Below are 10,268 nucleotides of genomic sequence, written 5' to 3' on the forward strand. Positions count from 1 at the left end.
TTGGGTGTTGCATCAATCCACCAATCACAGGTTTTCCTTTCTTTATACTCCTGCCTGTTCTCATATTGCTTCAAACTTTTAAAATCACTGACCCATTCAGTAAGGCCCTGACACAGCTTGTTGATGTTAACGTCAACTTGCTTAAAATTGGCACCAGAGATTGTGATGAGAGAAAAAAAATTTGTATTTTGTAGGGAATTTCATGACTCTGGACTTCCTAAAGCACTTTGCTCCCAATTAAATGTTTTAAAATAATGCAGTCTCTGGTACGATGCAGGGAAATGAGCTGCCAATTTGAGCAACGTAATCTCCCACAAACAACTGCACCAAGTAATATGATTCAATTATGTTGGCTGAGGGATACATTCTTACCAGGACATTGTAAAATATGAAAACAAAAACAACACAGGACCTTTGGTTGCTAAGGTAATGCTCATTTATTCACTGCAATGTTGTGGCTTCGAACAGGTATTGAATTATACTTTGCTGAAGCTGCCGTTTCAGTGGGCAGGTGTACTTGACAGCACCGAAACAAGCCAATTATTGCAATTGGGTTTACGCTACTGCATATCCGCCAACTAGGCTCCTCCCATCCTTTCTCATGTGACTCTATCAACATCTTCCATTTCTTTCTCCCTCAGGCATTACTCCAGTTTCCCTTGAATGTACCTGTACAAGTTGCCTCAACTACAAGTTCCACACTCTGAACCATCCTTTGGGTAAGGGAGTCATTCCTGAATCTGCAATTAGATTTCTCGGTGACTCTTGTATCTCAGGTCCGTGCTGTGATGTACGGGTAGGAATGCTGCTCTGCAATGTCCTGATCTGGAGTCTCAGTGCAGAAGTGTTGTCTTAGTGATTATGTGTGTGCGTGTGGACAAAGGGTCAAGGAATGAGAGAGTTCATTTATCTTGAATATAGAGCAACACCTACTCATACCCTCACCTACACTACCTCCTTATTGACCCTGAGAATTTTGGTCATTCCAAGTGTTGATCATTATTTAAATTAGAGTCATAGAGTTGTACAGCATTGAAATAGACCCATCGGTCCAACTCGTCTATGTTGACCAGATATCCTAGATCAATTGAGTCCCATTTGCCAGCATTTGGCCCATATCCCTCTAAACCTTTCCAATTCATATACCCATCCAGATGCCTTTTCAATATTGCAATTGTACCAGCCTCACTACTTTCTCTGGCATCTTATTCCATACATGTACGACCTTCTGCGTGGAAATGTTGCCCCTTAGATCCCTTTTAAATCTTTCCTCTCTCATCTTAAACCAATGCCCTCTAGTTTTGGACTCCCCCACTCCAGGGAAAATACCTTCTCTACTTACCCTATCCATGCCCCTCATGATTTTATAAACTTCCATAAGGTCACCCCTCAGCCTCTGATGTTCCAAGGAAAATAGCCCCAGCGTATTCAGCCTCTCACTATATCTCAAACCCTCCAACCCTGGCAACATCCTTGTATTTTCTAAACCCTTTCAAGTTTCACAACATCCTTCCTATAGCAGGGAGACAACAATTGCACACAGTACTCCCAAGAGTGACTGAACCAATGCCCTGTACAGCCATTGGTTAGGCAACTTCTGAAGTATTGTGTGCAATTCTAGTCTCCCTGCTATAGGAAGAATGTTATGAAACTTGAAAGGGTTCAGAAAATATTTACAAGGATGTGTAGTATGTCTCCTTCTGAACATGTATACTCTGCTCTGTCCTCATCTTTGTTTTCATACAGGAATGTCACAATACAGAAGTGGGCCATTCAACCCATCATGTCTGCACTGGACCCCTTAGGTGTGTGGTATCTCTCGTTGCTCAAATTGTGTTCCAGAGTGCATGATCTAGGCTGACACATAGAGAATGATCAGACATATTTACTAATGATAATCATCTTAATATGTTATACTTCAGCACCTTTAGAAGAAACTGACCACAGGGCTGCTCGTCAGAATTTTTTTCCCAGAGTTGAAATGTCTAATATTAGGCAGCACGCATTTAAGGCAAGAAGGGGAAAGATCAAAGGAGATGTGAGGGTCAAGTTTTTTACACAAAGAGTGGTCAGAGTCTAGAATGCACTGCTGGAGTGGTGGTGGAGGCAAATATGATCGGGGCACTTGAGACCTTTATATAAGCGCATGAATAAGCAAGGAATGGAGGGATATGGACCAAGGGCAGGCATAAGGGGTTAGTTTATTTTGGCATTGTGTTCGACACAACACTGTGGGTTGCAGGGCCTGTTCCTGTGCTGTACTGTTCTATATTTTATTACATTAGATTCAGAGAAATATGACTCTGACAGGAATATGATTGAGGAACAGAAGCCCCTATACTCTTTTCTTGAAATTACCACAAAACAGCACATTAGTTCTCTCTGTGGAAGCTGGACTGAATTAGTGAGGTACAGGCTTATTTATGGAAATATGTACTTCCTTGCACTCAACAATAAGTTCATTTGTATAGTGACAATAATGTCATAAAATGCTCCAAGTTTCTTCACGGGGGTTTAGTCTTAACTGAACTGTAGGATTCAGCTAGATAAGGAGATATTAAGACAGGTGACTAAAGCCTTGCTCACAGAGGTAGGTTTAAGAAACATTTTGAGAAAGGCAAGAGAAGATATTTAATGAAGGAATACCGGAGCTTAAGATCTTATCAAAAGAAGGCATAGAAATCAATGGTGAAGTGATGAACCATAGAAATCTATCATGCACTAACTGATCACCATTTAATTGATTAAGTATACTTAAAGGGCTGGATGGCTTCCTCCTGTTCCTGTGTCCCCATTATGCCTTTTACATGGTAAAAAGGGATGAGTCACTTCATGGAAGTATAATCAGATATTGACATTGAGGGAGACATTGATACAAATGTCCCCAATTCAATCAAAGAAGTAGATTTTAAGGTGTGACTTTAAGGAGGAAAGTGGGGGGGGTGAAAGGATTGCGGGAGAAATTCTTGAGCTCAGCTCTCGTCAGTAAACTGCACAGTCAGCAAGGAGAGATCACGTCAGGACTGCGACACAGCTCAATTGAATAACTAGTTTGGTGCAGAATGGGAAGAGGTGCCTTTTGGGGACTTTTTGGCTCAGACAAGAAGAGTGCTTGTCCATCATTGGCACAAGGGGATTGTTTTGGCCTTTGGGAGCAGATGAGTGGCTATCCTAATTAAAAATTGTTCATGAAAATGCATCCTTTTCACGGTCATGGAAGCCCTTTCAGAAGGGAAATCAGTTGTGCTCACTAGTTGGGCCTATACTTTATCCAAGACCCACAGTGATGTGGTTAACTCTTAACTTTCTTCTGAAATGCCCAAGCAATGAGATTAAACCAACAACAGAAAAAACATGAAAGTAAAGTGTGGCAGATGCTAGTGATCTGAAATATAAACAGAAATTGCTGGAGAAACTCAGCAAGTCTGGCAGCATCTGTGGACAGAGAAACAGAGTTAACGTTTTGAGTTCAGTATGACTGTAGATGTACCCATACTCCATGGTCAGCAGCCACCCACGAAGGTGGCTCACTATCGCCTCTTTGAGGATAATTGGGAATGGGCAATAAATACTGGTCTTTCCAGCAATACTCACATCCCAAGAATGAATAGAAAGTAACAGATCAAGCCAAGTTGTTTATGCAGTCAGCATTGGAAAACCAATCGGAGTCAGGTCGATGATAATTTCACATTTATGTTAGAGGTTTGATATTAATCAGTGCGCTCTGCCTGTGAAAAGAATCAGGAATGAAATGTACTATTTATTCACAGCCTCTGGGGATGCCAATGAAGGGTATTTTCTTCTGTAATGGAGAAAATGTGGTAGCTAATGTAACATGATCATGCTCAGATCACTCTTTCTGAATGATTGGAGCTGTATATAATGTTAGTCAGGCCATACTGTGTGCAGTTCTGGTCACCACGCTATGGGAAAGATTAGATTGCAGTAAAGAGGGTACAGAGGAGATTCACTAAGATGCTGCCTGGGCTGGAGCAATTCAGCGATGAAGAGAGACTAGACAGGCTGGGATTTTTTTCCTTTGAGCAGAGAAGGCTGAAGGGGAATCTGATTGAAATGTACAAAGTTATGGTGGGCATAGACAGGGAGGATAGAGAGGAATCTTTCCTCTGGGGGAGGGGTCAATAACCAGGCAACACAGCTTTAAGGTAAGTAGAAGGTTTAAAGGGAATTTGAAGGTGGTGGGTATCTGGAATTCCCTGCCTAAAAGTGTGGTAGAGATAAGAACTCTCAAGACATTTAAGAATTATTTAAACAAACACTTGAAAGTCAATATCACAGAAGGCTACAGCTAAGACGTGGGTTTAGAATAGGGGTGAATGTTTGATGACTGTTGTGAATACGGTGAGCCAAATGCCCTCTTTCTGTGCTTTTTCAGGCAAGTGGGGAGTATTTCATCACACCCCTGACTTATACCTTGTAGATGGTGGATAGACTTTGGGGTGTCAGGAGGTGAGTTACTTGCTGCAGTATTCCTAATCTCTGACCTGCTCCTGTAGCCACTGTGTTTATGTGGTGAGTCCTGGTTGAGTTTCTGGCCAATGATAATCCTAAGGATGTTGACAGCGGGGGATTCGGTGATGGTAATACCGTTGAATGTCAAGGGGCGGTGGTTAGAGTGTTTCTTATTAGTAATGGTCATTATCTGGCATTTGTGTGGCACGAATGTTAATTGCCACATGTTGGCCCAAGCCTGGATATTGTCCAGATCTTGTTGCATTTGACCACAGACTGCTTCAGTATCTGAGGAGTTGCGAATGGTGCTGAACACTGTGCAATCATCAGCAAACATCCCCATTTCTGACCTTATGACAAAGGGAAGGTCATTGATGAAGCAGCTGAAGATTGTTGGGGCGAGGACACTACCCTGAGGGACTCCTGCAGAGATGTCCTGGAACTGAGATGACTGACCTTCCACAATCATAACCATCTTCCTTTGTGCCAGGTATGACTCTATCCAGTGGAGTGTTTACCCCCTGATACCAATTGATTCCAGTTTTGCCAGGGCACCTTAGAGTCATAGAGATGTACAGCATGGAAACAGACCCATCGGTCCAACCCGTCCATGCTGACCAGATATCCCAACCCAATCTACTCCCACCTGCCAGCACCCGGCCCATATCCCTCCAAACCCTTCCTATTCATATACCCATCCAAACGCCTCTTAACTGTTGCAATTGTACCAGCCTCCACCACATCCTCTGGCAGCTCATTCCATACATGTGCCCCTTAGGTCTCTTTTATATCTTTCCCCTCTCACCCTAAACCTATGCCCTCTAATTCTGGACTCCCCCACCCCAGGGAAAAGACTTTGTCTATTTATCCTATCCATGACCCTCATAATTTTGTAAACCTCTATAAGGTCACCCCTCAGCCTCTGACGCTCCAGGGAAAACAGCCCCAGCCTGTTCAGCCTCTCCCTGTAGCTCAGATCCTCCAACCCTGGCAATATCCTTGTAAATCTTTTCTGAACACTTTCAAGTGTCACAACATCTTTCCAATAAGAAGGACACCAGAATTGCATGCAATATTCCAAACGTGGCCTAACCAATGTCCTGTACAGCCGCAACATGACCTCACAACTCCTGTACTCAATACTCTGACCAATAAAGGAATGCATACCAAACGTCTTCTTCACTATCCTATCAGTCCTTGCCTTTCCAAATACATGTACATCCTGTCCCTCAGGATTCCCTCCAACAACTTGCCCACCACTGATGTCAGGCTCACCGGTCTATAATTCTCTGGCTTGTCTTTACCGCCCTTCTTAAACAGTGGCACCACGTTTGCCAACCTCCAGTCTTCCGGCGCCTCACCTGTGACTATCGATGATACAAATATCTCAGCAAGAGGCCCAGCAATCACTTCTCTAGCTTCCCACAGAGTTCTCGGGTACACCTGATCAGGTCCTGGGGATTTATCCACTTTTAACCGTTTGAAGACATCCAGCACTTCCTCCTCTGTAATCTGGACATTTTGCAAGATGTCACCATCTATTTCCCTACAGTCTATATCTTCCATATCCTTTTCCACAGTAAATACTGATGCAAAATATTAATTTAGTATCTCCCCATTTTCTGTGGCTCCACACAAAGGCCACCTTGCTGATCTTTGAGGGGCCCTATTCTCTCCCTAGTTACCCTTTTGTCCTTAATATATTTGTAAAAACCCTTTGGATTCTCCTTAATTCTATTTGCCAAAGCTATCTCAAGTCCCCGTTTTGCCCTCCTGATTTCCCTCTTAAGTATACTCCTACTGCCTTTATACTCTTCTAAGGATTCACTCGATCTATCCTGTCTATACCTGACATATGCTTCCTTCTTTTTCTTAGCCAAACCCTCAATTTCTTTAGTCATCCAGCATTCCCTATACCTACCAGCCTTTCCTTTCACCCTGACAGGAATATACTTTCTCTGGATTCTTGTTATCTCATTTTTGAAGGCTTCCCATTTTCCAGCCATCCCTTTACCTGCAAAAATCTGTCTTCAATCAGCTTTCGAAAGTTCTTGCCTAATTGGCCTTTCTCCAATTTAGAACTTCAACTTTTAGATCTGGTCTATCCTTTTCCATCACTATTTTAAAACAAATAGAATTATGGTCGCTGGCCCCAAAGTGCTCCCCCACTGACACCTCAGTCACCTGCCCTGCCTTATTTCCCAAGAGTAGGTCAAGTCTTGCACCTTCTCTAGTAGGTACATCCACATACTGAATCAGAAAATTGTCTTGTACACACTTACGAAATTCCTCTCCATCTAAACCTTTAACACGATGGCAGTCCCAGTCGATGTTTGGAAAGTTAAAATCCCCTACCATAACAACCCTATTATTCTTACAGATAGCTGAGATCTCCTTACAAGTTTGTTTCTCAATTTCCCTCTGACTATTAGGGGGTCTATAATACAATCCCAATAAGGTGATCATCCCTTTCTTATTTTTTAGTTCCACCCAAATCACTTCCCTGGATGTTTTTCCAGGAATATCCTCTCTCAGCACAGCTGTAATGCTATCTCTTATCAAAAATACCACTCCCCCTCCTCCCTTGCCTCCCTTTCTATCCTTCCTGTAGCATTTGTATCCTGGAACATTAAGCTGCCAGTCCTGCCCATCCCTGAGCCATGTTTCTGTAATTGCTATGATGTCCCAGTCCCATGTTCCTAACCATGCCCTGAGTTCATTTGCCTTCCCTGTTAGGCCCCTTGCATTGAAATAAATGCAGTTTAATTTATTAGTCATACCTTGTCCCTGCTTGCCTTGACTGTTTGACTCACTTCTGTTCTCAGCTGTACCCGTCTCAGATCGATCTCTTTTCTCAGTGCCATACTTGGTCGAATGCAGCCTTGATATTAAGGGCTGTCACTTTCACCTCCCCTCTGGAATTCAGCTCTTTTGTCCATGTTTGAACCAAGGTTGTAATGGGATCAGGAGCTGAGGGGCCCTGGCAGAACCCAAACTGGGTGTCACTGAGCAGTTTATTGCTGAGCAGGTGCTGCTTGATAACACTGTTGATGATACCTTCCATCACTTTACTGGTGATGGAGAGTACACTGATTGGGTGGTAATTGGCAGGGTCGGATTTGTCCTGCTTTTTATGTACAGTATATACCTGGGCAATTTGCCACATTATCAGGTAGATGCCAGTGTTGTAACTGTACTGGAACAGCTTGACTAGGGGAGCGGCAAGTCCTGGAGCACAAGCCTTCAGTACTATTGCCAGAATGTTATCAGGGTCCATTGCCTTTGCAGTATCCAGTGCCTCCAGCAGTTCCTTGATATCACATAGAGTGAATCGAATTGGCTTGAGACTGGTATCTGTGATGCTATGGACCACTGGAGGAGTCCGAGATGGATATCCACTCGACATTTCTGACTGAAGATTGCTGCGAATACATCAGCCTTATCTTTTGCATTGATATGCTGGGCTCCTTCATCTTTGAGGATGGGGATATTTATGGAGCCTCCTCCTCCAGTGAGTTGTTTAATTGCCCACTACTGGATTTGGAAGGATTGCAGAGCTTGGATCACATTCATTGGTTGTGGGATTGCTTAACTCTGTCTATGACTTGCTGTTTGGCAAGTAGTCCTGTTTGGTAGGTTCACCAGGTTGACCCTTCGTTTTCAGGTATGCCTGGTGGTGCTCCTGGTATGCCCTCCTGCACTCTCAATTGAACCAGGGTTGATCCCCTGGCTTGATGGTAATGGTTGAGTGGGGGATAATCCAGGCCATGAGGTTGCAGATGGTGCTGGAGTACAGTTCTGCTGATATTGATGGCCCCAGCACCTCATGGATAGATCAGTTCGAAGTCTGTCCCATTTAGCACGGTGATAGTGCCACACAACACAATGGAGGGTACTCTCAATGTGAAGGCGGGACTCCATCTCTACAAGCACAGTATGGTGGTCACTTTTACCTGTACTGTCCTGGACAAATGCTTCTGCAGCCAGCAGATTGGTAAAGATGAGATCAAGTATGTTTTTTTCCTCTTGAAGGTTCTTTCACCACCTGCCGCAGACCCAATCTAGCAGTTATATCCTTCAGGACCTGACCAGCTCAATCAGTAATGCTGCTGCTGAGCCACTCTTGGTGGTGGACATTGAAGTCCCCCAGCCAGAGTACATTTTGCACCCTTGCCACCCTCAGTGCTTCCTCCAAGTGTTGTTCAACATGGAGTATTGATCCATCAGCCGAAGGAGAACAGTACATGGTAATCAGTAAGAAATTTCCTTGCCCATGTTTAACCTGAAGCCATGAGATTTCATGGGGTCTGGAGTTGATGTCAAGGACTCCCAGGGAACTCCCTCCTGACTGTATCCCACTGTGCTACTACCTCTGCTGGGTCTGTCCTGCCAGTGGGACAGGACATATCCAGGAATGGTAATGGTGGGGTCTGGGGTGTTATCTGTAAGGTATGATTCCGTAAGAATGACTGTCAGGCTGCTGCTTGACTAGTCTGTGAGACAGCTCTCCCAATTTTGGCGCTAGCCCCCAGATATTGGTAAGGAGGGCCTTGCAGGGTCAACAGGGTTGTTTGCGTTTTTGTCATTGTCTTTTCCGGTTCCAAGGTCAATGCCAGGTGGTCCATCCGCTTTCAATTCTTTACTGTGACTTTCTAGCAACTGATACAAATGAATGGCTTGCTGGGCCATTTCAGAGGGCAGGTGAGAGTCAATCACATCGCTGTGGCTCTGGAGTCACATATAGGCCAGACCAGGTAAGGATGGCAGATTTCCTTCCCTAAAAGACATTCGTGAACCAGATGGGTTTTTCTGATAATTGACAATGGTTTCATGGTCATCAGTCAACTCTTAATTCCAGATTTTTAAAATTGAATTCAAATTCCACCATCTGCCATAGCAGGATTCAAACCCAGGTCCTCAGAACATTATTCTGGGTTTCTGGATAAATAGTCGAGCAATGTTACCACTAAGCCACCGCTTCCCCCACGAGTGCTGTAAAAGTTCTCTGTATGATAATAGTTGAGGGGCAAATACTGACCAGGACACCATGTAAAGCACCTCTGCTCATCTTCAAATAGTACATCAAGAGCTTTCATGTCCACCTAACAGGGTTTAATATCTCATTCAAAAGGCAGCATTTCCAACAATGCAGCGCACCCTCAGAACTGCACTAACCAGGGCCAGCATTTATTGCCCACTTGTTAATACCCAGAGGGAATACAAGAGTCACATTGTTGTAGGTCAGCAGTCACATTAGGCCAGACCAGGTAAGGATGGCAGATTCCTTCTCTAAAGGGCATTAGTGAACTAAATGGGTTTTTCTTTTACACATATTGATAATAGTTAAACAGTGACCATTAGGCCAAATTTCAATTCCATATTTTTATTAAATTCAATTTCCCAACTGTTATGGTGGGGTTTAAACCTCTCAGAAATAGGGATTATGAGACCACAACAGATTAGCACAATGCCCCATAATTGTAACAATGTCCTAGTACCGCGACAAGGTTCCAAACCATGGAGTTACGCTCCAACTCTGATTGACTCCAAGGCTTATTTAGGCACTTTTCTCACAGCTGTGGTTGACCAGTCACCTGAGAGGATTAGAGCAGAGGATCATTGACTGCTCCTACACCTTCGATGATCCAGCCTACAATCTCAATGATGTTCAACAAAGGCTCTTCAAGAAACCTGAACCAAATCTTTCAGGGCTGGCACAGTAATCCAGGAATGTTCAGAAACAGAAATCATATGCTCACAAGAAGCAACCTCACAACTAAAGAACACAACCGATC

The 10,268-nt window shown here is 43.7% G+C and overlaps 1 long non-coding RNA gene across 1 annotated transcript; it reads left to right on the top strand.

Annotated features, from left to right (window-relative positions):
• Positions 1-303: 303 nt before the first annotated feature.
• LOC148145075 (uncharacterized) lies at positions 304-10,180 on the top strand. Its single transcript, XR_015750879.1, has 4 exons — positions 304-426; positions 642-719; positions 4,397-4,470; positions 10,050-10,180. It is a non-coding gene; the product is annotated as an uncharacterized LOC148145075 (long non-coding RNA).
• Positions 10,181-10,268: the final 88 nt, after the last annotated feature.

Source organism: Chiloscyllium plagiosum, unplaced genomic scaffold (assembly GCF_037043375.1).
Source record: "Chiloscyllium plagiosum isolate Xiang-an unplaced genomic scaffold, Cpla_swu_hap1 HiC_scaffold_26, whole genome shotgun sequence".
Classification (NCBI taxonomy): domain Eukaryota; kingdom Metazoa; phylum Chordata; class Chondrichthyes; order Orectolobiformes; family Hemiscylliidae; genus Chiloscyllium; species Chiloscyllium plagiosum.